At 59.6% G+C, this 26,627-nt stretch overlaps 1 protein-coding gene and 1 long non-coding RNA gene across 8 annotated transcripts in view; one reads left to right on the top strand and one right to left on the bottom strand.

Moving 5' to 3' along the window:
- LOC132324031 (uncharacterized) overlaps positions 1–3,048 on the bottom strand; it is a 49,741-nt gene extending 46,693 nt beyond the window's left edge. The window contains exon 1 of the long non-coding RNA XR_009485497.1: positions 2,681–3,048. This is a non-coding gene — a long non-coding RNA (uncharacterized LOC132324031). The remainder of the gene's footprint in view (positions 1–2,680) is intronic.
- BCOR (BCL6 corepressor) overlaps positions 579–26,627 on the top strand; it is an 82,110-nt gene continuing 56,061 nt past the window's right edge. For 2 of the 7 annotated variants that reach the window (XM_059839983.1, XM_059839986.1), the window contains exon 1: positions 24,147–24,708. The gene's annotated coding sequence lies outside the window, so the exon portion shown is untranslated. Of the gene's footprint in view, positions 820–14,638; positions 14,881–24,021; positions 24,102–24,145; positions 24,709–26,627 lie in introns of those variants that run through there. The other 5 variants (XM_059839979.1, XM_059839980.1, XM_059839982.1 and 2 more) reach the window with 5 other exon arrangements.

Genomic DNA, 26,627 nt, shown 5'->3' with positions numbered 1-26,627 from the left:
ACCCGGCCCCGACGTTTGGTGGCGAAGGGGGCGGGGGGAGAAGGCTGGCGAAGCGCTCTGCTCCGCCGGCCCGGCCGCCCTCCGCAGCTCCGCGCCGGGCTCGCTGCCCGAACGGGTCCGAAGTCCCTCCGGGCAGGGGACGCCGGCGAAGCTGGGCAGGCGGCCGAGGCACACAGGGGTTAACCGCGCCGCGGCCGGGAGGAGCAGTTAAAGAGCACGGGCTTGCAGATGCTTTTCAGGCCTGAATGTCTACCGTTTTAAATTAAAAAAATGCACCCGGCCCGACCATGCACCAGTGACCTGCAATTTCCCCTTCTTTTCAAACTGAAATATGGCCAAACTATCTTCAAGTTAACTTAGGGGCTGGGGACGGGGTTGAGGGAGGTGGGAATGGTGGGGGGGGGGGGGGAGGAGGAAATCGCTCTGGGTTGAGATCTCTGTGTCAAGTTTCATCCCCTCCTGACATGTCTGGCTCCGTGCCAAAGTCCTGAAAATGGAAAATTGGGGAAGGGCGGGCTGTGAGGGGTGGGTGGAGGAGCAGGGGGGGTGGGGGAGCGGGCCAGAGCTCTCGGCGGAGCGGCAGTAGCGAGAGGCTCTGGCCAAGAGGGATGCATGAACGAGCCCGTGTGAGCGGAGCGCGGCGGCATCTTCCGCCATCCATTCCGCCGCCCAGGCGCGTGGAAAGCCGCCGGCCGCTGCCATTGTTACCGGCGGGCGATGCGGGGACCGGAGCCGCCGCTCCGGCGAGAGATAAATAGCCCCTGACAGCGCCTCTTCGCACCCGCAGCTCGGCAGATTGGATTCGGTGGACGGTCGCAGGTCTGTGTCGCTCCCTTTCGCGGGAGTTCCTTTAAATCACGGCTCCACTCCCCCCTCACCTCTCCCGGGGGATGTTCCCGACCGTCCCCCACACAGCAGCCCTGCCGCCCTCCCCTGCTCGCTCCCCCTCCCGCAACTGGCGGCGGCCCCGGCTCGGCCCGGCGCGGAGCTCCGCCGGGGGAGGGGGAAAACTCCCTGGTGAAATACTTTCGGCATGCTGCGACTTTGCCAGAAGGGGTCTTGGCGTCGGATCTTTTGTCTTGGGGACTTCGGCTTCGTGCCCCGGAGTGGCTGGCGGCTCTCCCGGGAAAAGACTCTGGGCAAAGCGCCGGGGAGTCCCGGGCTGCCGCCGCGGGCGGCCGTGCCCCGGCCCCCCGCTGCCAGCGCCCGGCCGGCACTTCTGCAGGCTCGCCCGCCTCCCCGCTGCCCTTTCCCGCCGCAGGAGTCGAGGGGCTGGGACTGGGACCTGCCCTCCGGAGCCCCGGCCCCGCGACGCCCACGGGTGGTGACCGTGACCGTGTCCCCACGCGGGGGCCTGGGGGGGCGTGTGTCCTCGCCAGCCACGGTGCCCCCCTCCACCCGGAAAGAGGCGCAGGGGACAACTCCGGCAGCCAGGGCGCTACTTTACAGCTGCTACCCTCCCTGCGTCCGGCGGCCAGGAGCGTGGGCTCCGGAGCCCCTGGCACCACTGGGCTGCCTTCCCCGGGGACACCGGGCAGTGCCACATCATACGCGGGCGCCTGCGAGCGCCTCGGCGTGAGGCGAGCCCGCACTTTATTATTTTCCATCATCACTTTCCTCCCCCGCGCCCCAGCCGGAGACGAGCCGGTGTGCGTGTGTGCAAGACAAGGTTATCGCCAGCTCGAGTCATTATTTCCAGGCCGACTGCCGCGGGAGTCTCTCCCAGGTGGAGCCGGTGTGGGCGGACGGTACCCGGGGAGACAAAGGCCGGAGTTCCCGGTGCGACCGGAGCCCCGCTGCGCCGACAAGTGCGGGCCCGGCCGGTCCCGGTGCCGCCCCCCCGCCAGCGGCGGGGCTCTGCCGGGACCGCGGGGGACTGCTGCCGCCGCCCCGGGGAGCGCGGACCAGGTTTTCCGAGTTACATTTGTTACATTTCCGAGTTATATTTTCAGTTATACGGAATCTACTTTTAGGCGATTGTTTTCCCTTTCCACTTGTTTGTCTCCTGCTAGCCTCGTAAACTGCCTCATGATTTATTACCTAGGCTAAGTGCTTAATTTGTGAATATGAAACAGATTAAAAGGAGATCGGCGTATTTTAGCAGTCAGGCCAGAGCAAAGCCCGGCAGCTGTTTCGAGTTTGTAGGCATCTCCAGCCTCGTGTAAGCAGCCCGGTCTGCTAGTGATCAAGGGGGTATCCCCGGGCTCTCTCCGAGAGGCCCACCGCCGCTGGCTCCCCGTGCGTGCTGCCGGAGCGGAGACCGCCACGGGATGGCCGCTGTGGGCTTTTTCGGGGGGAGGACAAACATACGACTGATGCCGTCCGTCAGAGAGAAACCCGTGGCTCTGGGATTCGGGAGCGGCTGCGTCCCCGCCACAGGCGGGCTCTGCCGGCGGAGGGCCCAGCAGGCACGCAGGGGGTTAACGACGACTCTGCCCTCTCCTTCAAAGGACTCACTCGAGATAGAGTAAATACGGTCGGGGCGGGGGGGATGTGTGTGTGTGCCGCTCGGGCCACATGATGCAAAAGTAAGACAAGCACACTCCGGAGAACAAAGGCTTCCTACCCCCTTCCTCCCCCTCCCCCCCAAATCTGTCTTAATTCTGCAAGTAAACTTGAGCAGCTATAAAACAAAGGAGAACGATGAAAGTTATAGCCAAGGGACAATCAAAATAAATACCTTTGATGCAGTCCAAGCACGCACTTGGTATTTTCTGGAGTTCCCTGCTACCCCCAGGCAGCCAGGATATGGACCACTCTTCCCAGGACAGGGGTGAATCGCACGGCCAGGGTTTTGGCTCGGTCTGGTGCAGGCCACGTTCCTCAGCCCAGAAGACTGCCCGGGGCCAGCAGCACCTCGTAGCCCTGGGCGAGGCAGGCAGGGCAGGAAGGGGCAGTGCCGTCGGGGCTGGGGCGGGGGATGGCAGCAGCAGGACAGGGCTCCTTCGGGGGTCCCTCTGGGCTAAGCTAGCCGGGAGGACTGCGGGGCCGAGAGAGGTGCCGGTGAGACGTGCCCAGGTCCCTGAGGAGGATGTGCAGCACGGCGTGGGGCTGGGAGCGGTGTCAGAGCTGTGACCATGCCACCCGGGAGCCCGACAGGAGCCGGCCAGGGCGGTTTGTCCCCCGGCTCGGTGGTGGCCCCGGCCCCAGGTCATGCAAGTGACACCTCCCAGCCTGCACCCCCTGCTCCCGACTGCCTTGCGCTTGCAGAGCTGGCCAGCTGCCTTCATGCTCATCACCAGCACCCTGGAGCTATTCCCACCCCACGGACCTCTGCCTTCTCCCTCTGCTCCCCTCCACCCCCCGGGCTTTGGAGGAAGTTCTAACGCATCAGGGATGGCAGAGGAAGTGAAGGGGCACAGCAGCAAGCCACCTGCCTGTGCAGCCTCACAAGCAGAGGTGCTGCTGCTGAGCCCAAAAGTCAGAGAGAGACAGAAATCTATAACCTGCCCTGTACCTCTGAGCACCGCTTAAGGAGCAGGAGCAAGAGCACGGTGCCACTCCTGGTGGAGCACAGCACAGAGGACTGGCTAGGAAGTAAATGATTCACGTGCCCTTGCTGCACCTGAGCAGTTGCTCTGGTCCTCCAGAAGTGGCTGGTGTTGGCACAGTGGAAGGTGCAGGAAATGGGGACAGACTCTGGGCAGACCATGGGGAAGAGGTGTGGTGTGGCACATGCCTGAACAGGCTGAGCCCTGGTCTGCCTGGGAGCAGGAGAGCAAAAGATGATGCAAATGGCATTCAGAGAGATCCCTCTGTGCATGTGTGTGGAGATGTCAGAGTAACTCTTGTTCGGGGAAGACTGAATATAAACTATGCTTGGGAAGCAGTCCTGTAGGTACATGAGAATGAGGACTTGGAGATACCCTCTCCCACGGCAAGGAAGCACCTGAAAGAAGAGTGCAAGAATGAGACAACAGCAGATAGGTGTGTGTCAATACAACTCTTTCAGGCTGGCTTGAGACAAGGTCCTTCGGTATTTGGGACAAGGTTTGTGACAAACCAACACTAAAACTCATTTCCCCCGGGCCTGATGGGGTTTGGGTGTAGTTGATTGGTCCCTGCCTTGTGAGGGGAGAGATATTGCACAGGTGTTATACACCACCACACTTCTAGCCCTGAGCCTCACTGTTTACTGTCTGAAGGCAGGGCTGAAACTTGTGAGCAACCCGAAGAGCAGTAGGCAAAAATGGCCCCAGGGTCTCTACATCTCCCTGAGGGTTCTGCATGGAGCTGCTCTCTGACTAGGTACATCCAGCATTTCAGAAGGGAGAGAAAATACAGGCTTGTGTCGTGATGGTAGCATACACCCCTTTTCAAGCAGCATGCTTGAATCAAGAAGCTGGAAAACCAGACAGTAGCAATGAAAAAGGAAAACAATCCTTTCCAACTTGTTGGCTTGGCCTTTGCAGTCATCCCTACCTCAGGGAGGGCTGTGGTCACCGTGTTAAGCCTTGGTTATGCAGCTGAAATTCACCATGGTGAATGCAGCTTAAAGTCACCTGGTCCCTTGAGCGCTCTTGTAAAGCACTCCAAGGTCCCAAAGAAAATGGTTTGTGTGTACTTGAAACTATGTGGATTTTCTTCCAACAGCACAATATGCCACTTTCAGCCTGATCCTGTATGGCTTTCACTGAATTAATGCCTGGATGGATCTAAGTCCCAGCATCTCAGACCAAGGTGGTTCCAACAATCTTCCCACTGCTGTCCCCTTGCAGCTCCAAAGGCAATTTAAAATCTCCTTGGAAGTGCTGTTACATGGTGATGCCTAAGCCTCAAAAACAAAGCAGTGGAGAACATTACTAAAGCAGAATGGGCAAACCCCAGTGGCTTGGAGCAGTTGGCTGGGACACCAAAAGGTATGAAAGCTTCTTCAGTTTGGAACACAGGTGTACCCCAGGCCCCTCTTCCAACCTCAGCTCTTTGCTGCCTGTCATATTTCTGCAAGTAGCAGGCTGCAGGCACCCAGTCCCCACCAGCCTGCAGGCCTTCTTGCAGCCAGGCTTACACCTTTGATGTTCTCCCAGTTACAGTTTGTCAAGTCTTGTCTCTCTTTTTCACTGTTTTGACATCTCACCACCCTCAGAACACTTGTGAGAAGGGGAAAAACGATTTCAAAAGTCCTGTCATCGAAAGTTCTTAAAGACCACTACATGACCATCTAAATGATGCCTTCATATTCTTAGAAACTCTGTTTATGCTGCCTGTCTTGTTTCTTTGGGGTAGACTCTGCCTTGCATCATCTAATATACTGTTGCTATTATCAAAATATAACACAGTAAGGAGAGGTTTTGGACTAGGGTAAGGCTCAGGACACACAGAGATAAATAGGGCGATCAACATATGCTAAATTTGAGTAGTATTTTATCTTTCCAGGTTCACAAATCTTTTGTTATGTGCCAGGAACTTTAGGGTGCTGCACACTCTGTAGACACAGAAGACAGATTGCTCCTGCCTGCTCCTAAAATGGAAGAAAAAAACTGTAAAGTCTAGAGAGGCAGATGACCACAAGTGCTATGCTGGTGGTACAGGGAGGCAGGTGAGCTCCTGGACTTAGTCATGGGCTCCTTTGCCATGTCTCACCAAGGCCACCACTCCCAAAGTCTGTGTCCTGTGGTTAGAAGGGAACAGTGTGTGTCTGTGTGTGTGTGCTCATGTGAATGTAATTGTGTTTCCACATAATGTGGATTATCTTTCTTTTGGCAGCAAATCTGTTCAGGGGTTTAGATAAAAAGATAAATCCTGCAGCCGTTCCCTCCCTGGGAAAGGGCATGTCTTCCATCACTTTCTCTGCTCCTTCTTCTGAGCGATCCCCAAACACACTTTTTCCTAGCTCAGCATCTGACATCACCCTGACAGCCTGCTCACTCTCAGCATGACACTCCCACATCAGGAATGGGGGAAAATGCATGGAATAAGGCACAGCAGGTGAGGTGTTGCTTGGATGAACGGGAAGAGAGAGGAACTGGGATGCAGAGTGTAGAAGGATCCCCCAGCAGCATTGCCCCATATGGTGCTGATGTGAGGGTTACACTTCCACAGCTTCCCAGGAAACTCTCCTGGCAGGGAGATCAGGTGTGCCATGGGTGCAGGACACCTAATGGTCTCCCTTCTTTGGAACCCTGGTAGAGCTGCTTGGCTTCATGTGAAGACAACCTTGTCAGGAAAGAGAGCTCCATTGATTTAAATGCAAAATTACCCTCCTGCAGTTCTAATTTCCCAGGCGAGGGCCATACAGGCTCTGAAAACATGAAAGTTGTTGATATATTGGTTCAATTAATTTTTAAAATAAGTTTGAATGCCATTTGTTTCAAATTTGATAGGAAAGCGCTGTAGATTTTTGCAAGCAAATAGTGAGGTGAGCATGGATGGGGTGTGTATTTTGCATGGCCTTGAAAACAGGGCTTAAACGATGCATTCATTCAGTAGCAGACCTCTGCACAGGGATAAGTGAGGCCCGTGGTGAAAGAAAAAGACCTGAACATCTGTATTTGCTAAGTGGCACCAGCAGCAGTCAGCCAGCTCACAGAGAAGGGCAGACCAACGGGTGTGAGGCCCAGCTGAGACTGCTGGGTCCCTGGTGCTTTTAAAAGGAAAATAATAGCTTGTGGGGGAACCCTTTCTGGTGGCCTTGGCTCCCGTGACCCCCCTCTGATGTATGATATTTAAACAAGAAAATGTCAACATTGGTTTTTACACAGACAGCCTTGTTCTGCTCTCCATGAAAACCACTGACAAACCCCTAAGAGAGTTGGAGGGGAGCAGACCCCAAAAGAGTCACTCAGACCCAAATACTGTTGGCTGCAGCAGCCTGGCAAGAAGCAAGTGCAGGTTGTCATGAGTGGCTGGGTGATGAGTGCAGGTAAATTGGACAGAAGAGAAGCAATCCCATCCTGCAGTATGCAGTGCCTCAAAGCTGCAGGTCCAATGCTTTGAATGATTTTTTTGATTGCTTTTTAAAATTATAAATTGCATTTTTGTACTGCAAGTGAGGATAATGTGCTGCTTACTAGAATTGAGTGCAACTCAAGGGTGTTTTGTTATAACAAAGTGACTTCTCTGTGCTCCCTTTTTCACACTTGGGTCTAATGGAGAGGTTGATTTGAACCCGATGGTTATCTAGCAGTGGTTCTGGAAAGGAGTAATGCCCATTGTATGAGAGGATATCCATAAACTGGGCCATCAGTGTGTCTTCTGATATATCTGTCCTCTGAGGCAGGAAAGTGTAAGTCAGAGGAAGAGAGGGCAACTGTGTCTGACTCATAGTAAAACGAGGGCACATGGAAAGTACAAACGAAGGGAGGGCTGCTACTAGAAGGATTTGAAGGCTGTGCTATGTGTCATGGGGAAAATAATTTAAGCTCATGGATAATTTATGATTAAAGGGGCAGATGTGGTGCAACTGCTTGGTGCAAAGTGTGAGATGGGGCATAAGCATAAAAGAAACTTAACCCTTGATCCTGTGCTGTCCCTGTCTTGGTGTTGGTTTATGCAGGCTGGGCCTTGACAGGTGTTACAGTAGCAGCCTTTAGATTCTCTAATGAAATATGAACTTCATCACAGACCACCTTAGCAGAAAAAGTGTAGTTACACTGGCTTTATGCTCTGCCATCACATTCCCAGAGGTAGTGGCAAAATAGGTGGCATGCAAGTCCCTTGTGCAGCTCTGTGCAAATGGAGAATCATTCCTACATGGGGACCAGCTTCTCTGGGCAGGTCACAGCTGCTTTCCCACCGGGAGGTGACCATGTTGCAGACCCACTAAGCTCACCCATGTGAGCTTAGTGCCAGCATGTGCCATGAGCTCTGCTAGGGCACAGAGCTCAGTAAGGACGGCCTGGCAAACCAAGTGAGCTAGAAGATGCCAGTCTGATTGCCCTTGGTAGGAAAAGTACCTTTGGTCTGATGTGTGACCACGACCAACCTGAATCTCCAGCTGGAAAAAAGACCTATAATTTGGGAGGAGAATAAATGCAGGAGTGTTGCTCAGGTGTGACTCCTGCTAGGAAGCACAGAGATAGTGTATGAAGCTGAGGCTCAGCCATTTCCTAGAATGTGTCTATCCTACGTGATATTCTGGTTTTGAGGGTACAAATAATATGAAAAGAGATTGTTGGGTCAGAATATTTCATCCTTGCTGTACAAAGTCCAGCACAATGCAATCCCAGCTACTGTTGAGGCTTTTGGGAGTCTGTCTCACCCAAATAATCCAGGGCATTTTGGCTTCAACTCAGGCCACCTCTCATGCAGAACAGAGTCCAGCTTGCAGCACCCAATGCAATGTCACTCAGTCTTACCATGCTCAATGTCCATCTTCTGGAGCAGATGTTGGAGAGAAGGTGGATGGGCAATGGGCTGAGAAAGCAGACCCTTTGACATGGCTGAAAAAGCCTTCATGGAATGTCTCTGTGAGCTGCCTGGGGAGGAGTATCCCAAAACTGAGCCCCATCACTGGGGCACTGAAAGGACTGAACTACCCCAAGTCTTGGAGCAACTTAATGAGGGCTTTGGTACCATAAGAGAGGGACAGGGAAAAGAGGGAATGGTGTAGTGAAGCTCTGCCCATGCTTCTCTGTCACTGTACATCCAGGTGAGAATATGCAGCAGTTGGTCCTTATAGACAAAAGAAAAAAAAAGTGAAGCCCTACTGAAGGCTAGGGCTGATGGAGCACTGAAAAAGCCCCAGCCAGAAAAACTAAGCTAGCTCTGCACTTTGGTCAAGCGATGATCAGCACTGTGATTTTGATGAACAACACTAGTCTGCATGAAGACAGGTGACTTTTCAAATGGGGTTTTAATAAAGTCAGTATTGCTAAAGCTATCTATAAAAGTAATCTGCATAGGGTTTTAAACAAGTAAGCTTAATTATGCCATTAGTGCTTCCGACATGAATGGGGCTGTTGCTGCAATACTGTGTCCGGCTCTGTTGTGGTGTTTGCATGTTTAAAGTGCATTGGCAAATTAATATGGGATCAGAAGAGAGCTGGAAGAGTGATTCAAAGTCTGGGAATCGCATCTTATTGCAAAAGACGAAAGAAATCCCATCTATTAATTTATCCAAGAGGAGGCTATGACTTGGTTTGATCATAGTCTTCAAGTGCCCTAAGTGTCTCTATGGGGAGATTTCTGATAGTCAAGATCTCTTTAATGTGGCAGACAAAGGCATAATGAGATCCTATGTTGGAAAATGAAGCTCTATGAATTCTGAGCAGAAATAGGTAGTTTAAAAAAAACCCAAAAAAACAGTGAGGGGACATAACCACTGGAACAACTGAGGCAAGCAGTGGTTTTTCCTGTTACTTAAAAGTCTTCAGAGCAAGATTGGATGCCAAGTTAAAAGCTCAGGCAGAATTTATGGGTCTGATACAAGAACGTCTGGCTGAAATTCATTGGCCCATGATATGTGGCAGGTCAGACCAGCTGATCATAACAGTCCGTTCTTGGTTTAAAAAATCTATGAATTAGGTATTTCCAGTCCCCAGAGTCCTGATATTACTGGAGGTCTCAAAGGAATGCATTATAAGCTGTCATCATTTAATTGTAAGCAAGCAGGGGCATTGCCTTTTTCTTTTTTTTATTAATAAACTTATTTTCCAAGAGCTTGTTAGACGCTGGAGTTAAGCAGCTGTTAACAAACATGACAACATTTTAGAAGCAGTTCAAATAATTCTCCTTCTCCCATTTGCTCAGCTTTGTTTTGCAGCAGCACAATTTCATTCATGCCATATCTACCAGTGCTTCTCTAGATGAAACAGCAAATTCCGGCAAAATGAAAAATGCAACCTCCATACTTAGGGTAGGCTCCTAACACTGTGTACTCTTTCATGTGCATCCCTTAGTCTCACAGATACATTGCAGGTTTTCTCTCAGCACCGTGTATGAGCAGAGCAGGGAAGAAGTCCATTCGTTTTCTGGTGCAGGCCCCTCAGTTAGGAGGATTCAGGTAAGAATCCATTTTCTGTCAGGGGAGTGCTTGGCCTCCAGAGCTCCTGGTTTGTCTGAGTAAATGGCAGAGAATGAGAAGAAGGTATTAAGGAGAGACCTGGTATTCCTGAAATTATGCAAGCTATTAACCTCCATGAGGTTTCATAAAATGGCCTCCAGCAAATGGTCAGAATGTTTTTCTTACAGAGGAGGAGGAGTTTTCAAGACAGCATAAACTTTCTTAATATCCTTTCAAAGGAAAAAAAAAAAAAAAAGAGAAGAGAGAAAATAAGATAACAGAAAATCCCAGCCATGGCTCCTGGGAGTCTTGAAAATCATATCCACGGTTGCGTAGACATTCTAAACCTCTGATACATTCAGTGCCTCGTTAGCCTCAGTTATCAAAACTGAAACAAGAGGTGGTAAGGAGCGCAGCAGAAGATGGAGTTTAAAGTCGCTCGAGGACTGCACTCCCGTCGACGGGAGTCCTCAGCCGCCTCCCTCCGCCCGCGCCCCCAAGCCCCGCTGCGTTTGATAAGCAGGCAGTGAGTCAGAGGGACGAGGCTCCCTCCGCGGCTCGGCCGGGGCGGGGGCCGCCGCCGCTGCCTCCCGGGGCGCGGGCGGGGAGGTCGGCGGGGAGCCGAGCAGCGGGGGGAAAGGTGAACCCGGAGCCGAGCGGGGCACAAACCCATTAGTCGCACATAACTTGGGAATACGCTTGGCCTCGCCATGACAACCGGCGGCCCGGGCTGCTCCCACGTCCCGCCGCCTCCCCCGGGAGCCCCTTTCGGTCCTCTTTCCCGGCGCTTGGGGAATGCGGGGCTGGAGAGATGAGCCCGGTGCGGGTAACAAAAGGGAATGAAAGGAGCTCTGTAGCTCACTTTACACGTCCGAGAGGCATTTTCATGCCCCGTAATGAGAAGGGATCATTGCGAGGAAGTTCAGATCAAAGGGGAGAGCGTCCGGGGCATTTGCATAATTGCCGGATTTCGGAGCAGGGGCTGCAACCTGGGCACCTCACCGAGGGCTGCCCCTCGCTCGGCCAGGGGCTCCGGGCAGAGGGGAGGTTGCAGACCGTGCTCCCGCGGAGACAGAAGACAGGCCTGCCCCGAAAACGAGATACGGAGGCGGCCGGGCCCCGAGCGGGGTGCTGGGGCACGGCTGCGGTGCCCGACGGCAGGAAACCCTCGGGGGCTCCGGAGGGTGCGAACCCTCCGGTGCGCGGTCTGGCGGTGCCCGGGTCCCCGGGGGCTGCTGCCGTTGTGGAGGTGGTGCCGCTGGGGATCGGCTCCCTACTCCCACCCGGCGACATCTGCGGCGCCGAGCCAGCACGCTGCCTCCCCGGTGGCTGGCGGGTGGCTCCCGGCCCGGCGGCTCGCACCGCCACCAGCGAGCGGGGATAAAGGGATTAAACGGCACGCTCGTTCCGCTGGGCGGGGGAGGGAGGGGGAGGGGGGGCTTGGCCGGCTCCAGCCTCCCGTTCCCCCCGAATGCCTTCCCCGGCCCCGCGGCGCTGCCCCCGGCCGGCCCCGGCAGCGGGGAGGCACCGGGCGCGCCCGCGGTGGCTCATTGTTCCCGTAACCAACCGGGGCCGCCGCCGGCGCCCGCGGTGCTCGGGGCGACGGTGTTCGCCGCTGCTGCTACCGGGAAGGGGATGCCCGGGGACACCCTTTTCAGCCATTTTAAAACAGCAAAGCTGGCGTCTCGCCGCGGGTGCCCCGTTCCCCCCACCTCTCTTGGGAGCCCGTTCGACGCCCGGACATCCTGACGGAGATGCGGGGTTCCCCCCGCCCTGAAGGCAGCACCACCCGCATACGCCCCGCACCTGCGGGCCCCGGGCGAAACTCCACCCTGCGGGGACACCGCGCTCTTCCTGAGCCCTGTGCTGGGGATGTGGCCAGTCCTAGCTCTTGCTCCCGCCCCCGGGCAGCCAACTCCCGTTCCAGCCCCAAACCAGGATGCAGCCGGACGCTTCCCCAGCTCTAGCTTGGGCTGCTGCCAGCCCCAGGACGGGCTGCAATCTCCCCACGGGAGTCGCGGCTTCTCCCTGCACGGCCGGGCCGGGGCGGGCTGGCCAGGCGCCAGGGAGGTGAGGTTAGCCTCGGAGCTGGCTGGCGGATGGCATGTTATTGTGAGAAGCGAAAAGCGAGCGGGGAAGGCAAATAGGAGCATGGCACCGTATAGGCTCGCCACGTGACCGAAATGTGTTTATCTCGCCCCGGAGAAGCTGGGCTGCCTGCGGAGGCCAACCCTGCCTTCATGGCACAGGCACAACTCCCGTGGCCGCGGACGGTTCTGGGGCCTGAGAGAGAGACCACTTCTGTTTGCTTTTGCTGTCGCTTCGGCTCTTATCATTTGCCTTGTCATTCATCATCAACCTCTCCCGGGCTCCCTCCCCTTTGCTCCCCCCCACCGCCTCCCCCAGGGTCAGTCGGGAAAAAGCTGAGAATCCATCTGAGGAGTGAGACGCGGGAAGAAGGGTTGGATGGTGATGTGGCTGGGTGGAGGGCTGTGTGTGTGTGTGTGTGTGTGTGTGTGTGTGTGTAAAAGCAGCTGCATGCAGAACAAAGGTGCTGGAGGGTGGCTTTTGGTGCTGGAGCAAAACCTCGTAAATGGGAGATTTCCGTTCACAAGACTCCGCTTGCACAGTTTCTGTCCTGCCCTTGAACTGACAAGTGTGTATCTGCATTGCAACCAGAAAGTAAATCACACCGAGCCTGGCTCGGGGAGGGCGCGCACGACGCCTCAGTCTGTTGCTAAGTGCGAAAAAGTGGAAGATCTCAGCTCCCCAGCGCAGCCCAGCTTCTCCGATACAGTATTTACTTTGGGCGCCCAGCGAAACGCGCTCAGTGTTTATTACGGAGAGTGCCGGGGCAAGCTCGCATTTGCGTGATTAGGAGCAAGCGGAGGAGCGGCCGTGGCGCGGAATATCAAAGCGAGACCGCCTTGGCAGGGCTCCCAGGCAGGGCTTTACTGGCACCCGCGGGATTCCGCGGGGCAGGGCGAGCGCGGCCCGGGCGGCGGCGGCTGCCGCTCCTCGTTCTCCGCCGCCGGGGCACGGGGGGAGCCGCCGGCGCTTCGCGGGAGGCCGGGAGCAAACGTCGCTCCTGCCCCGGGCTCCGCACTAACGAGGCGCAGCGGCCGGGCCGGGCCGGGCTCTGCCCGCCGGCTCGGCGCTTCCCGGCCCCAGGCGCGGCCAGCCGGCCGGTAATCTCATTAGCGCCGTCGCGTTTGGGGAGTAAAGCGCCTCGCGTCCCCGCCCGGCCTCGGGAGAGCAGACAAAGGTCTGCGAAGCAAGGCCCTACGGCCGTGCCACGCCGGCCGGCCCTGTTAATGTTCAATCGGGAGCCGGAGAGCGGTGCCTCTCCGTGCCGGGGGGGCGCCGACCCCCGCCCGCCGCTGCCAGGCAGCCCGGGACGAGGCCGGTCCAACGTAGCACGCCTGGCCGCCTTGCCCCGCCGGGATATTTTCTCCCTGGAAGTTATGCTAAAATAACATTTGTGTGCACGTTAATGATTTATTTATGTGGCTAATAACGCTCACATTCTCGCTGATATTTGTCTAGGCGAAGGACCAGCTGCGAAATGCCCCGCAGCTGTAGCCAGAGCTAGAACAGAGTGCCTTGGAACCAGAAATCAATGCTCCTGAAATGAACAAGTGGACAACTTATTAGGCTCAGTCACTCCACACGCCGTCCCCTGATAACGAATAGATGAAGTAGACGCCGGAGAAGGGACATGCCGGGGAGGGCTGCACATGCCTGCTCCTTCCCGGAGTGGCTGGGTAACACCGCGGGGCACAGCCAGCCGCACGGACATCCCGGGGCAGGATAGAGGCCGTGATACGGCCCTCGCGGGCTGCCTAGGGTTAGATGGCGATAAGTACAGCGAACGCCCGGGAGAACGGCTTCGGGGGTCACTGATAAAGGTGTCCGGTTTCGCTGCTGCTCCAGAGAGCACAACCGACAGGTTCAGCGAGATCACGTAGTCGTGGCTTCTCTGCCTGGAAACAGTCACGCTAATTTTGCATTTTTACCATCCACAGGGAGGAAAAATACCTGTCGTCCCGCAATGCAAATCCTTATGCAAATAGATCTGCGGGTGCACAGGGAGTTGCTGGCAGCCTGACCTGCCAGCCGAGAGTCGCTGGCCCCGAGTTTAGAGGTGCCGGCCAGCAGCGGCACGCCCCGAAAGGACATGGGATCTTGAAGACTCCCTCTTAGTCCCTCGGAACTTGCTGCTGCCTCAGAAAAGTCCGAGAAAGAGTCTGCGGGTAATCTCCGAGGCCTTCATACATCCCTGGCGAGCAGCGCCCCAGCGCTAAGTGCAATTAACATAACAGACACTAAAATAGGAGAGCGGCGCTGAATTTAATTTGCAGGCTTAGGAAAAAAAAAAAAAAAAGAAAAAAACCCCCCAAAAACAAAAACAAAAACAACTTAGCACTTAGAGCGGTCTGGTGATGAACGCAAGAAGTGATGGGGAAGGCGGCCGAGTAGCCCTCCTGCCTCGGAGCGGGGCCGCGGCCAGTTCCGTGGACCCTCTCCGGGAGCCGGGACCACCTTGGTGCGCGGAGGTTTCTAGGCAGGTAAACTCCTCCGACGGAGCTGCCTCCCGCTGCATCGCCCCAGCGCGGCTCGCCCCCTCGGCCAGCGCTCCCGTGGCGACCAGGTCAACCGCAGCGCGACCAGGTCGCCGGCGCGGGCAGGCACCTCCCAGAGCCTCCCCGCTGCCCGCCCCGACACCCACGCACCTAGATCCGGCTCACTTTCCTGCCCCCGCTGCCCCCGGGGAGAGGGAGGACATGGATGGGGGGCAGAAGCGACGGGATAACCCCCTCCCCGCTTTTCCTTTCCCCCTTCCCCCCGCCTCCTGCAAACTGCCGCTGAAGTTCACAAAAGAGCGAGACATAAAGAGATCGAGGTTTCCGAGAAAAGGGAGAGGCGAAAATAGCGAGGTAAAGAAAAAAGGAAAAAAAAAAAAAATCGTCGCAACAGAGGGACCCACCGACCGGCTGGGAAGCTGGTGGTATCCGGCCGGGGGAGAGGGGGGGAAGGAAGGAGCAAAGAGGGCTTTAAAAAACTGGAAGGCAAAAGCTGTTGGGGAGGAAGTGTAAACCGAGAGGGAGGCTGGGGGAGGGGAGAGAGCGCCATCTTTTCATGTCACAGTCACAGAGACAGCGCTGGGCTCGGCCACAGTGTCTCGGTTTCTTTTTAACAGCGGAAAACGTGCGATTAGCAGGCAGACGGGCGGAGACTAGCAGCCCTGCGCGCACACACAGCCCGCAGCTCTGTCTCCGCGCCGTGTAATCCCAGCGCTCAGCCCTTCTGCACCCCCTCATTAAAAACCCGGAGATTTCCTCCTCCTCCTCCGCTCTCCGAGGAAAACAACGCCTGCCACCGCCTGAACCCTGGCAGCGCCGCCCGCCCCGCATCGTCCGCCCGGAGGCCGCCCAGGGGCCCCGCGCTCCCCGGCGCCCTACGCGGCGAGCTGCGCGGTCCCCGGCACTCGGCCTCTGCTTCCTCCCGGGAGGCTGATTCTCGCCCCCCCCATCGCAAAGGGCCGCCCCCGATGGGACGCACAGCAGGGGCTGGGGGGGGAGGGGGGGTGTGTTTGGGGAAAGCTGGCTTCAGTCCCCTCTATCCCCCGTTTCCCGTCCCCAGGGGCTGCCGCTTCCCAGGGCGGCTGCTCGTTTCCCCCCCACGCCCTCCCTTTATCCATCCCGAGGGCGAGGGTGGGGTGCGCCGAGCTGGAGCTCCCCGCACTGGGGCCGGCGGCGGGGAGCAGCACCGAGATCGCCCGGGAGCCGGCGATCCCGCGGTGGAGCCGGGCACCGCCGCCCACGGCCCCATGAACAGCGCTTTATTCCGCAGCGCTCAAACCCCTCATTGTGTTTGGCAGAATCACCTGCCTCCTCCGGAGCCGAGCGATTAATTTAATGCGATACAGAGTGCGCTCCCTCCCGGCCCCTCCTCAGCGGGGAGATCTCCGCTGGGCGCTCCGCGCCGCGGAGGAGGGGCACGGCACAGCACGGCGGGGCACGGCACGGCAAAGCGGGCTGGCATCCTCCGAGCACCGGCTCTCCCGGCGGCGCCCGGGGAAACATTACCCGCCCGGTAGCGGTGGAGCGTCAGCTCCAATCGGAGTCGCACACAAGCATCCGCCGCGCAGACCTGCTCGGTGCCCGGGGGGGCAGCGAGGCGGGCGGGGGCCGAGCCGTGCCTGGCCAGGGGATTTGATGGGTCGTTGGCTGCGCCTGGGGAAAGGCGGGCGGGCGGGGGGGGCGGTTGGCTGCGCCTAGCGATGGGGGATTTGAGAGGAAAGGGGAGGGGGGGCTGAGCTCGGTGGAGGGGGTGCTGACTGCCGCGACTGCTGGGGACGGCGGCTGTTATTATTGTTATTACTGTTATTGTTATTTTTAGGGGGCGGTGATGGTGGAGCGAGGGGGGTGTGGGGCGGTCCGCGCTCGGCGGGGGGCGACGTGGTAGGGGGGCCGCCGGCTGCGCCCGCGGAGGGGGCATGAGGTGAGGGCGGTGGGAGGGAGAAGCGTCTCCTCTGTTTCTAATAAAGGAAACGACTTTTATTGAACGATAAATGCAGGGGAACGAAAGTCGTGTGGGTGCGCCTGGTGGGGGCGATTGATTTGGCAGGGGAGGGGTGGCGGCTGCCCGTGCCGGCGCGGGCTGTTTGGGGCGGGAGGGGCCGGCTGGCCTCTCCTGCTCGGGAGAGATCACGGGGAGGGGGCGTTGGTCGCCCCGGTGGACGGGGACGAGGGCTGCCCCTGTTCGGCGGGGGGGGGGCGGGGGCTGAAGCGGGGGAGTGCGGGATGCTCGCGGTGGGGGGTCAGGCGGGAAAGGGGACGTGGGCCATGGGGTGGTGCCGCCTGCCCCTCTCGGGCAGGGGGGGCTGAGGGGGAGGTGTCGGCTGTGCCTTGCCAGTTGGGATTTGATAGGGGCGGTAGGAGACACGTCTCCTGTTTCTAATAAAGGAATCGGCTTTTATTGAAGGATAAATGCAGAGAACCAAAGTCGTGTGGGCTGCAGCCGCCGAGCTTCGTTAGCTGCCGATGTGACTGTGAAGATAAAACGCTCCACAATAACTCGAGCGCGAACATCACCGAGGATGGGGACGCGCATTCCCCGATGGCCTTGGCCTCCCGGGCCCCTCAGCCCCGGCCCCCTCGGCCCCGGCCCGGCGGCGGAAGGTGCCCGGGGAGCCTCAGACCGTGTTAACGGCTCGGCCTTGGGACTTCGCCAAGTTTCTCTGACTTAGGGGAACTCTAGGGATGAGTAATCGCGCCAGGCTAGGGTTTGGGAGGGAGTTTTTTTCGCTCGCTCGCTCTCTCGCTCTCTTCTTTTTTCCCCTTGTCATCAGCTGCTGACCCACTCACTTCGAGAGCACAGCACCGACGGGTTTCTGAGAACGGCGGCAGGAGCAGATCGGGGGTGTGGCGAGCCTGGGGAAGCCCCCCCCCACAGTCTTGGCTCTCCTCCGAGCCAGCCCTGCCCTGCTCCGGCCCTAAGCACGTTGGGGCAGCGCGGGGTCGCTGCTATCGCGTTTCCCGTGCGGTGCCCTCGATGCGTCTTGCCGGGGGACAAGGGGACATATACAGCCCCACGCCACACACACTCCGCTGCCTCGCGTGGAGGCCCGTGTGGAGGTCCGTGTGGAGGTTTCCCAGGGCAGCGAGGACGCGGCAGCGCCGCTTCTTGCCCTCGGGAAGGGGTCGGGAAGCCTTTTCTACTCGACATCTCGATTTATCGCAGGTGGCGACGGCTCAAGGACGGGAGGGGGAAACTCCGGGCCCAGGGGGAGGCCCCCGGGTACTGGGAAGCAGCACGTAACCCCGGCCGTGGCCGTGGCAGCCGCGCCGGGCCGGGACGGAACAGCGCCCGCATCCTGCCCGCGGGCCTCGGGGCGGGAGCGGCGGGGCCTTGCCCGGTGCCGCAGAGGGCAGGGCCACCGCCGTGTGCACCGGGCACCCTGCCCGCACACGCCCTCCGCCTGTGCCTGCCGGGCAGCGGGGCGCGGGGGCGGCCGAGAGGCTCCGAATCGGAACCGACTCGACGCCGAGCACGGCCCGCCCACAGCGGATCCTGCAGCTTGGCCGGGGACAGGCCGGGGTGGGGGAGTGTCGCCGTCGGGGGTGCTGCGGAGAAACGAACTAGGCAAGGCAGCCCGGCTCTCGCTTTGCCTCACCCGTGGGGCCGGCGCGAGGCTTTCCCGAGCACAGGTCTCTGCCCACTCTAGGGCAGCGAGGGGCCGGGTCCCCCGCCCGCGACGGGGACGGCAAGCGGGCACGGCCGGGGAGCGGCGGGGAGCCACTAATCTCGGCGCCTGACAGGTTTCGGTCCTCTGATTACCTGCGTGATTTGGCTTCCGAGAGGCGCTCTATGAAGCGGCTGCTGCCCTTGTTTGGGTACCGTGATGGCGCGGGGGGGGGGGGGGCTCGGGGGAACGACGATGTAGAGAGATGAAGTGAGGACGGGGTTTTAAATGGCACTTCTGAACGGAAAATACTTTTATTTTCCCTTGGATTTTTGAAGCTGTTTTCGAAATGAACATTTTACGAGATAAGAGGTGACCGATCAGAATCGCTGGGGGGAGGTTGTAAGCAGACGTTTTGCCCCAGCTTACTGTTATCTTATCTTTCACACTTGCAGGGCGAAAAAGTGGCTTATCTTTATACCCACCCCCCTCTCGCCTTAATTGCTAAAAACACTGTGAAGTGTTAAGTACAGGACTAAAGAATCCGCGTGTCTGCCATGCGAGTGAAGGGGCGGGAGGGGGGGCTGTCCGATTTTAAAAATTAAGGGCTTTTCTCTGGAAAGGTACACACATGTACGCACGGAGAGCCCCTCCCTGCCTTCGCTCTGCTGCTGCTTTGATGTTGCAGGCTCTCATTTCATATGTATGCACCCCAACGAGCTACCCGCCGCTGCCGGGCTTCCAGCCGGGGCGCAAATCCCGCTCGGCATGCTGGCGAGCCCGGGGGCCGCGCCGCGGGGCGCGGGCGCGGAGGGCGGCGGAGGCCTCCGCTGTCACCTCTGGGGCGGAGTGAATAACCCCAGTGTTTATGAACCCGGGCTCGGAATTGGTATTCAGCGCCGAGCCACCGTCTCCTCGCTTTCTCTCCCCACCCCCTTCGAAACAAAACACAACACAAAAACAAAACCAGAAGGAGGACGGAGGTGATTCATCGACTGTATCCAATTATTAACATACAAGCTGTAGTCTGCACAAACACACCTTCAAACCATGGCGGTTCCCCCGGCCGCCGTATTATGTTTAAACTCGGGAGCATGGTGGCTTCTGTTCCTCCGCCAAGTCACCGCTCGCTACCGCTCCTCCCCAGGCCGCCGAGAGACGGGGACGGGCCGCAGTCCGCGCCTCCCGGGGCTCAGGGACCCCCACCGGGAAAAGGGGTTGTAGCCTCCAGCTCCCGCGCGTCGCCTTCAAAGGCGAAGGCTCAACCTCGTCCGCATCCCTTTCCGCCGGGCCGGGATTTTGTCTGGCTCCCGTTCCCGTTCGCCCCTCGAGCCCTGCACGCCGCCCTCCCGCCGAGCCCCACCGCTGTCCCTCGCTGGGATGGGGGGAGGCGAGGAGACCGACAACCTCGCCGGCGCTATTTTTACTCCTCTCCAGACTTGTGCGGCGCACGCCCCCTCCCCTGCAGGGCCTTGCCTAGCGGCTGCATCTCTCCGCTCTCAGGAGCTGCCGGGGCCACCCGCCTTTCACCTCCGCCTGCCCCGCCGGCCTCACCGCCGGCAGGGCCCGGCCCCCGCGCCCGGGGCAGCGCCCGCAGCAGCCCGAGGGGACCGGGCGGGGGCGGGGGACACGCACACGGGCGCGCCGCAAGCAGACAAAATGGCCGTGGTATGCAAGTGGGAGAGGTGGAGGGGGCAGCTCGCAGCCAGCCTGCCCTCCTCTTGCAGCTGGGCTGCCGCCCCCCTTCCCCAGACCGGGGCCCGGGCCGCGCATCGAGCCCCGGTGGGCTCGGCGCTGCGAGCTTTGAGCTCTGCCCGGGCCCGGCGAGAGCTTCCCCCGGCCGCGGCGCGGCAGGCCGAGCTATCCGTCTGGGGGCAGGCCGATAGTGCGAGTGTTTGTCTGCCTGTCCCTCCGGACTGTCCCCTCCGGGCGCCGAGCGGGCACCGGAGGATCGCGGGCGTCTCCGCTGTTTGGTGGAGCGGGGAAGGGGTGCGGAGCGAAGCAAACGCAACCGGAGCGATTTGTCATTCGCCTTTGTAAGAAAGATAGCGGCGCTTAGTCCGTGAACCAGGCGCGTTTCGGGCTCTTCTGGGGAGATGGAAAGAAAATTATGGATATCCTGTCAACGGAGTAGCCTTGAACTACGAAGTAAAATTATAGTACTTCTGCTATGCAAAACCCTTTTGATTGCACGGGGAGTTTGCATGGCGGTGTTACAATATGCTGACGCCGTGTCAGGTCTGAAAGCGCTGCAGACCCTGTATAACGCCAATTGAGGCTTGTCTTGTTTTGTTATTCAGATTTCTACACTTCCATTAAAAACAGCCTTACAATAACCAATGATAAAGGTCTGATTTAAGACACACTCAGCCGGGGCAATTCAGAGCTTAGGACAGTGATCTGTTATTTATAGGCTTTTCCTAGCACTCATCACTAGGCTGTCTGAGCACCTCGCTCGCATTAATTCATTTTACCTTCGCAGCGCCCATCTCCCCTCTGTCTCATTTCCCGTGCCCGAAGGACTCGCGTGCTCGGCTGCCGTTTGGCGAGCAGGGGAGCGGGCCGTGGAAGGGCCAGGGCCCGGCTCTCCACTCCTGCGGTTTAACCCTCAACTTTCAGAGGTGCGCGGGCCAGGGGCGCGGGGAAGCTTCCAATTAGAGGCGGCGCTGGAGGTAAATGAGAGCCGGCATAAAGCCATCCCACTTGGAAGCCTCCTGCGAGAAGCCTATTCTGCCATTAACAATGGATTTGTCTTTACGAGGAGGTTAAGTACTTAGCATTATCGGAGCAGCCGTTTTTGCGAGCGCATCCTCGCCCCGCTTCTCGGCGGCCGCAACAGCAGCGGCAGAGCGGAGCCCCCCTGCCCTCCGGGAGAGAGAGCAGTGTGCAGCGGCCTGACCCAGGGGTCAGCTCCCTATAGGGCGTGTGGGAGGGGGGGAGGCCGCCCGGTAATCCGCAAGGCAAGAGCATGCTTTGAATTTTCCGGGGTTAGCTCGGCGGTGCCCGGCGGAGCCGCGCTGGGGAAGGCGGCGGGGCGCGCAGCCGGCCGGGGCAGGCCGCGGGAGGAGCGAACTGAAGCCCCAATGTCTTCGCCGGGAGCCGCCAGCCTCCCGCTGCAAAGCTCGGGGACCCAGGGAACAAAAAAGGCACAGAGGCGAACAAGCGCGGGTCTGTTCCTCCCCACCACGAAGGAAGCTGCGTTCACAAAGAAAGTTTACGGTTAAAAATAAAAGCGGAGTAAGTTTACTCCGAGATAACTTCTAAGTCATTAGCGAAAAACAAAACAAAAACCAAAAAAACCCAACTACCCCTGCCCCAAGCATCCAGCCCTAAGCTGTAGGCACACAGTTGTGATCCGGACTTCGCAGCCAGGGGGAAGGGAAGCGGGCGACTTTTGTGATGCAAGTGCGGGCTCCTGGCACCGCAGATCCAGACCTGTGGGGAGAGACAAAGCCCAGATCAATGAAGCCGGGAAGCTGCGGCCACCTCGCCAGGAAACGCGCTAGTTCTGCTTTCATATAGAAAGAAGCAATTTTAATGAGGTTTTCCTAGGAAAGGGGAAAAAAAAAATCCAACAGAGGCCTCCCCTCCAGCTGTGTGCCTGTAACTCACGTGTGTTCAATCTAATAACTTTTAATGTCTAGCCCTAAAACATCTTTATAAAAAATAGCTTTACAGCGTAATAGGCCAGGTGTCCTTCTGCTTGTTATTGGAGATTAAAAAAACGTGTGGGAGCCTTTTCAGATGCGTGGCCCGCCGCACCAGGATCAAACCCGGCTGCTATTCGGGGCAGTGCTCCCCGTCGGCCAGCACGGTGGGACCACTGCCCGTTCCCCATACTCGGCGGCTTCCAGGGCTCCCCTGCGAGGAAGCTGAGCGGTGCGGCTGCCGTTTCGGGTTTCATTCAGATGGTGGATATTTCACTTCTGCTTTGAGTCGGGCGAGTTTTTTTAAAGAGTCGCAGTGAAACTCCAAAGCCCGTGATGGCAGTTTCATGAATTGCCAACCCTCTGGCCATGACCCGGCTGCGTCTGTGTATGTGCGGGGCGTGTGTGCTTTTCTCTGGACTCTGTGTCCTTTTCCCGTGCATTGGGCGACCCCCACTTTTTTCTTTTTTTTTTTTTTTTTTTTTTTTTTCCCCAGATGTAGTGTCTCTATTAAACGCTTCTGGATTGGGAGGGGATGGGAGCTTTATTAGGGACAACTTCAGACAACTCTCATTTTTCCACCTTCAGAGATAAGCAGCGGCGCAGAGCAGGCAGGCAGCCCCGGCCGTCCTGGTCCGGCGTTGAATTCCCATCGCCCTGCTTGCTGCTCCGGCGCCCTCGGTGAGGGAAGCTTTTGCAGCTCCGAGCGTCTCTTCAGCCTTTTCGCGCAGGGTCCTGAACGAAGCGATTAAAAATCCCCCCTGGGGCAAACTGTCCGCGTTAATCGCCTTGCGTTTGGCTGGCAGTCGCTCCCACACGGAGCGGCGGCGAGAAGGGCTCGATGCGGCGCCGGCGGCGCTGAGGTGGCAGAACTCCCGCTTCCCCGGGAAGGCGCCGGGAGGTGCGGGGGAGCAGAGGGGCCGAGAGCCCGCCTGGCCCTGAGGCCGGGGCCGCCCCGGGAGCTTCCACGCCGCGGGCTCTGCGGGACCAAACCTGGGAATATCAGCGGGTATGGGCGTTATGAACGTGAAATTTACGAGTCGAGCTCGCTGAGCCAAAAGTTGCCTTGCCAAAGTAAATAGATGCAGCCGATAACTACCAACCGGGAGATTAAAGGGCTCCACGATCCGGGCAGAAATCTTAAAGCAGCCCTAGAAATGCCAGCGATGGAAACGGCGCTTCAGTCGTGACCCCACCCCGGGTTGCCACACTGCTCACACCGGGTAAAAAGCGCGTTAAGGGCTGCCAAAGCCGGCTCAGGCGAAAACGCGCTTTAATAAGGTCCCCCTCGGCCCCCCCGCCCCCCGCAATGCAGACGTTGACAAACGAGTGGCTTTTTTTCCCATCCCGATTCAGAGCTCGGAGAAGCGGACCGGGGGGGAAGCGCGGAAATCAGCGCGGCCGAGCCGCGGACCACGCGAAGTTGGGGGCGGCGGGTGGGACCCAGAGAGGGACCTCCGGGGGGGGGGCGACACACCCCCCCTCCGCGAGTGTGAGAGGCTGCGGCCGAAAGGGTCCGCTCGTGGTGTGACCCCTGCGGGGGGTTACGACGGCTGCGAGTCCTCGGCAAGTCCTGGGGGAGCGGGGATGCCTTTGCGCGACGGGGGAACCCCGGAGCCGGCGGGTGTGACTGTGGGCGAGGGTTGCATCGCCGGGGGGTATTCCAGGCGCCGCTGGGATCACGGGGGAAGCGGGCTGGGGGGGCCGGGGGCGAGCGGGGTGGCGGGGGGTGGCAGCGCGGCGCGACCCGCCGCGGAGGCTCGCAGCGATGTCTGGCAGCGCCGCCGCCGCCGGGGTTTTGACAGCTTGGCGGAGCGGAGTGAACGGAGCTTTATGGTAATTGCGGTTCTCCACTGGCCTTCTGGGTAGCGAGAGAGGGGAGTATCGGCGGGGCGGGGGGGGCGGCTTCCCCCTCCTGCCTGCGGGGGAGCGCGGAGTCCCCCCCCGGGGCGCCGCAGCTTGGCAGCGACCTGTGCCAGCCGGGGGGAGCGAGCGAGGCGAGGGGCTGGCGGCGCGGCGAGGGGGGCCAAATCAATTAGTCAGGGCAAGGAGGGGAGCGGGCGAGCGGCCGGGCGAGCCCTGCCTGAGCAGGGAAACGCAGCCAGGGGAGGGGGAAACTTGCTGAGGGAAAAAGCGGTGGCGGCGCTGCTGCCGCTGCTGCTGCTGGCGGCGGCTCCCTCGGTGCAGCGCCTGCCCGGGGGGAGGGGAAGGGAGGGGAGGCGACGGCTGGAGGAGGAGGAGGAGGAGGAGGAGGGAGAGAGGGAGGGGGGATGCGAGGGGAGCGCAGCGTGCAGCAGACGGAGCCCGGTCTCCCAGCGGCAAGGTGAGGAAGAGCGGCTTTCCCGGCGGACTAAAGAGGGGAGGGGGGGGGGGAGAGGAAGAAAAAGAGAGAGAGAGGAGGAGAAGAGGAGGAGGAGGAGAATTAAATCCCCAGCCACACACACACAAAGCCGCGGCGGCCAGGGCACGGGAGACGGCGGCGCGGGCGAGATGTGGGGAGCGCCGCGCTCGCCAGCGCAGGAACTTCGCCCGGAGCAAGCCAGCAACATGGCGCTGCCAAACCAGAGCCGGCAGCCGGAATGAGCATCGCGGGCTGCCGCTCCCACTCCCGCTGCTGAGCCCAGTCGAGCCGAGGAGCAAAGCCCTTCCCGCGGGCACCTGCCCCGTCGGCGCAGAGGGCGGCCACGCTCCCGCTCCCCGCGCTCCGCAGCTCCCTGGTCTTTCCGCGCCCCTTCCCCGACCCGCCCGCGCTGGGGCAAGCCGCGACACACGCACCCACGGAGAGGGGGAGTCGGATCGTGAAACTTTTCTCGTCTCTTCTTCCCACTCCCGACGGGACTGCCCTTCAGGGAGAGCAGCAGGGCCAGGCGACTGTGTGGGGACCCGCGTCTCGGACCGCGCACGCCACAGCCCCGCGGCGCGGCAGGAAGGTCAGTGTTCCGCTCCGCGAACAGCTCCCGTGCGGAAGCGTCGCCGCCGAGTCCCGCGGTGCCGGGGCGGCTGCGGGGAAGGCAGAGCGGTGGCGTGGCAGAAAGTTACGGCGCGGGGCAGCGGGGCTCGGGCGGGAGCGGCGGGCAGGCGGCGGCGGGGGCAGGAGGGTCTAGCGGAGCGCCTCTGGGACTGCGGTGTCGGAGGGGAAGTTTGGAGGCAGTTGCTTGTGAAGATGCCTGTTTGGGGCAGCGCAGGCGGGGGGAAGCACCCGATCGCGTTGTCGGCTCCGGTGCGCCCGTGTGGGGAGTGGTGGCGGTGTTCCCGTCGTCTCGCACTTTGTGACTGGGAAGGCGCCGAAGCAGCGGCGTTACGGGGGCTCCCGTGGGACGGGGCGAGCAAGGAGCGGCGCTGCCGGCTCGCGGAGCCGGGAGAGCTCCCGCGCTGGGCGGGCCGGGCTCCGCGCTCCCCGCCCAGAGCAACGCGCGGTCCGGCGGCGGCGGGCAGGTGAGCGGCGGGGAGAGCCCGCTGCCGGCTGCCTTCTTCCCGCCGGGAGAGCCCGCTGCCGGCTGCCTCCTCCCCGCCGGGAGAGCCTGAGGCGCTGCTCCCCCCGTCCCTCCGCCCCGGCGGGGCGGGCGCCGCGGCGCACGTGGAACAGGGCGGCCCGGGGCTTTCCCGTGCGCGGAGCTGTGCTGGCGTGAGGTCCGTAGTGACACGGAAGTTTAGTCAGCCCGAAAATGTAGTTTGGAGTTGGGAGAGCGAGCCAGAGGGAGGCTCGGGGCTTGCCATCAGTGGGGAGGCCGGAGGGGGACGGCCAGGCGGAGAGGCAGCGAAGGCTGCTTTGTGAAGGCAGGGCCAAGTGGGGCGGCTCTGCGCAGCATATGAGGCATGCATTTGATGTTCGCGGAGCGAGTCCGGGGGCGAGGGCTGCGGAGCGTTCACGTTCCTCTTTCTTTCTCGATGTGTGTATTTTGGGTGGTTTGTTTGTTGTTTTTTTTTTTTTTTTTCTTTCCCCTTCCTCCCTCCCTCCCTCCCTCCCTCTCATTTCCGCGATGTCTGACGGATCCCGGGTTTGGCGATCGCAGAGGGGGCGAGGGGAAGGCGAAGAGCACCTCCCCCGTTTACCCCGACGAGAAAAAAAAAAAAGCCCCGACCATAGCGAGCGGTGTAAAACTGACAAAGTGTGGGGACTGACTTTAATGGTATTGCCTCGGAGCTCTTCGCAGCATTAATTCCCACTAATGAATCTTTTCCAGAAACTCCGTTCATTGCTTTCATCTGCTCTTTGGAGCCCGCAGCTTTTGTATTCGTGTTTGCATTAAAAAGGGGGGGGGGGGGAGCCCAACCCGCACCACGTAGCCAAGCCCGGGTTTTCCAAAGGTTTCTATTAACTTTTTTTTTTTTTCCCGCCCCCTCCCCGTGGCCCTACCGCGGGGGGCGGCCGGGAAGAGCAATGCCCCGCCAGAGCCACTTGGGAACAAAGCTGGGGGCGAGAGCGGGCGGGCGGTGAGGGGTCTGGGTGCCCCGGGCAGCGCCCGCACCCCCCGCCGGTGACTCCGCCGCTCCCGGGTCACCGCCGCCCGCGCTCCTCCCGCAGCTCCGTGCGCGCCGCTGCCCGCCGAGACCGGCGTTCCGCTTCCTCCGGCCGTCGCTCTCGCCGACTTTCTTCCCCGAGGTGCTGAGGCTTGCCTGTCTGTCTGGAGCCCGGTGCTGTCGCCCTTGCGACACACCGATTCATTTCCTTTCGGTTCTGCTGTTGGAGCCGCTGGGTGGGTTTTTTTTTTCCTTTTTTTTTTTTTTTTTTTCCTCCTTCTCGAGAGGTAGCCAGCGCAGCGCTCACCCTAATTGCTTTTAGGAGGATTAGGAGCAAATTCCTCCTCCCCCCCCCCCCCCCCCCCCGCCTCTTCCCTCCCCGCCCCCC

The sequence above is a fragment of the Haemorhous mexicanus genome, chromosome 2, assembly GCF_027477595.1.
Source record: "Haemorhous mexicanus isolate bHaeMex1 chromosome 2, bHaeMex1.pri, whole genome shotgun sequence".
In the NCBI taxonomy this organism is placed as follows: Eukaryota; Metazoa; Chordata; class Aves; order Passeriformes; family Fringillidae; genus Haemorhous; species Haemorhous mexicanus.
The sequence above is the reverse complement of the archived record's forward strand: the minus strand, read 5'-3'. Positions and strand labels throughout refer to the sequence as shown.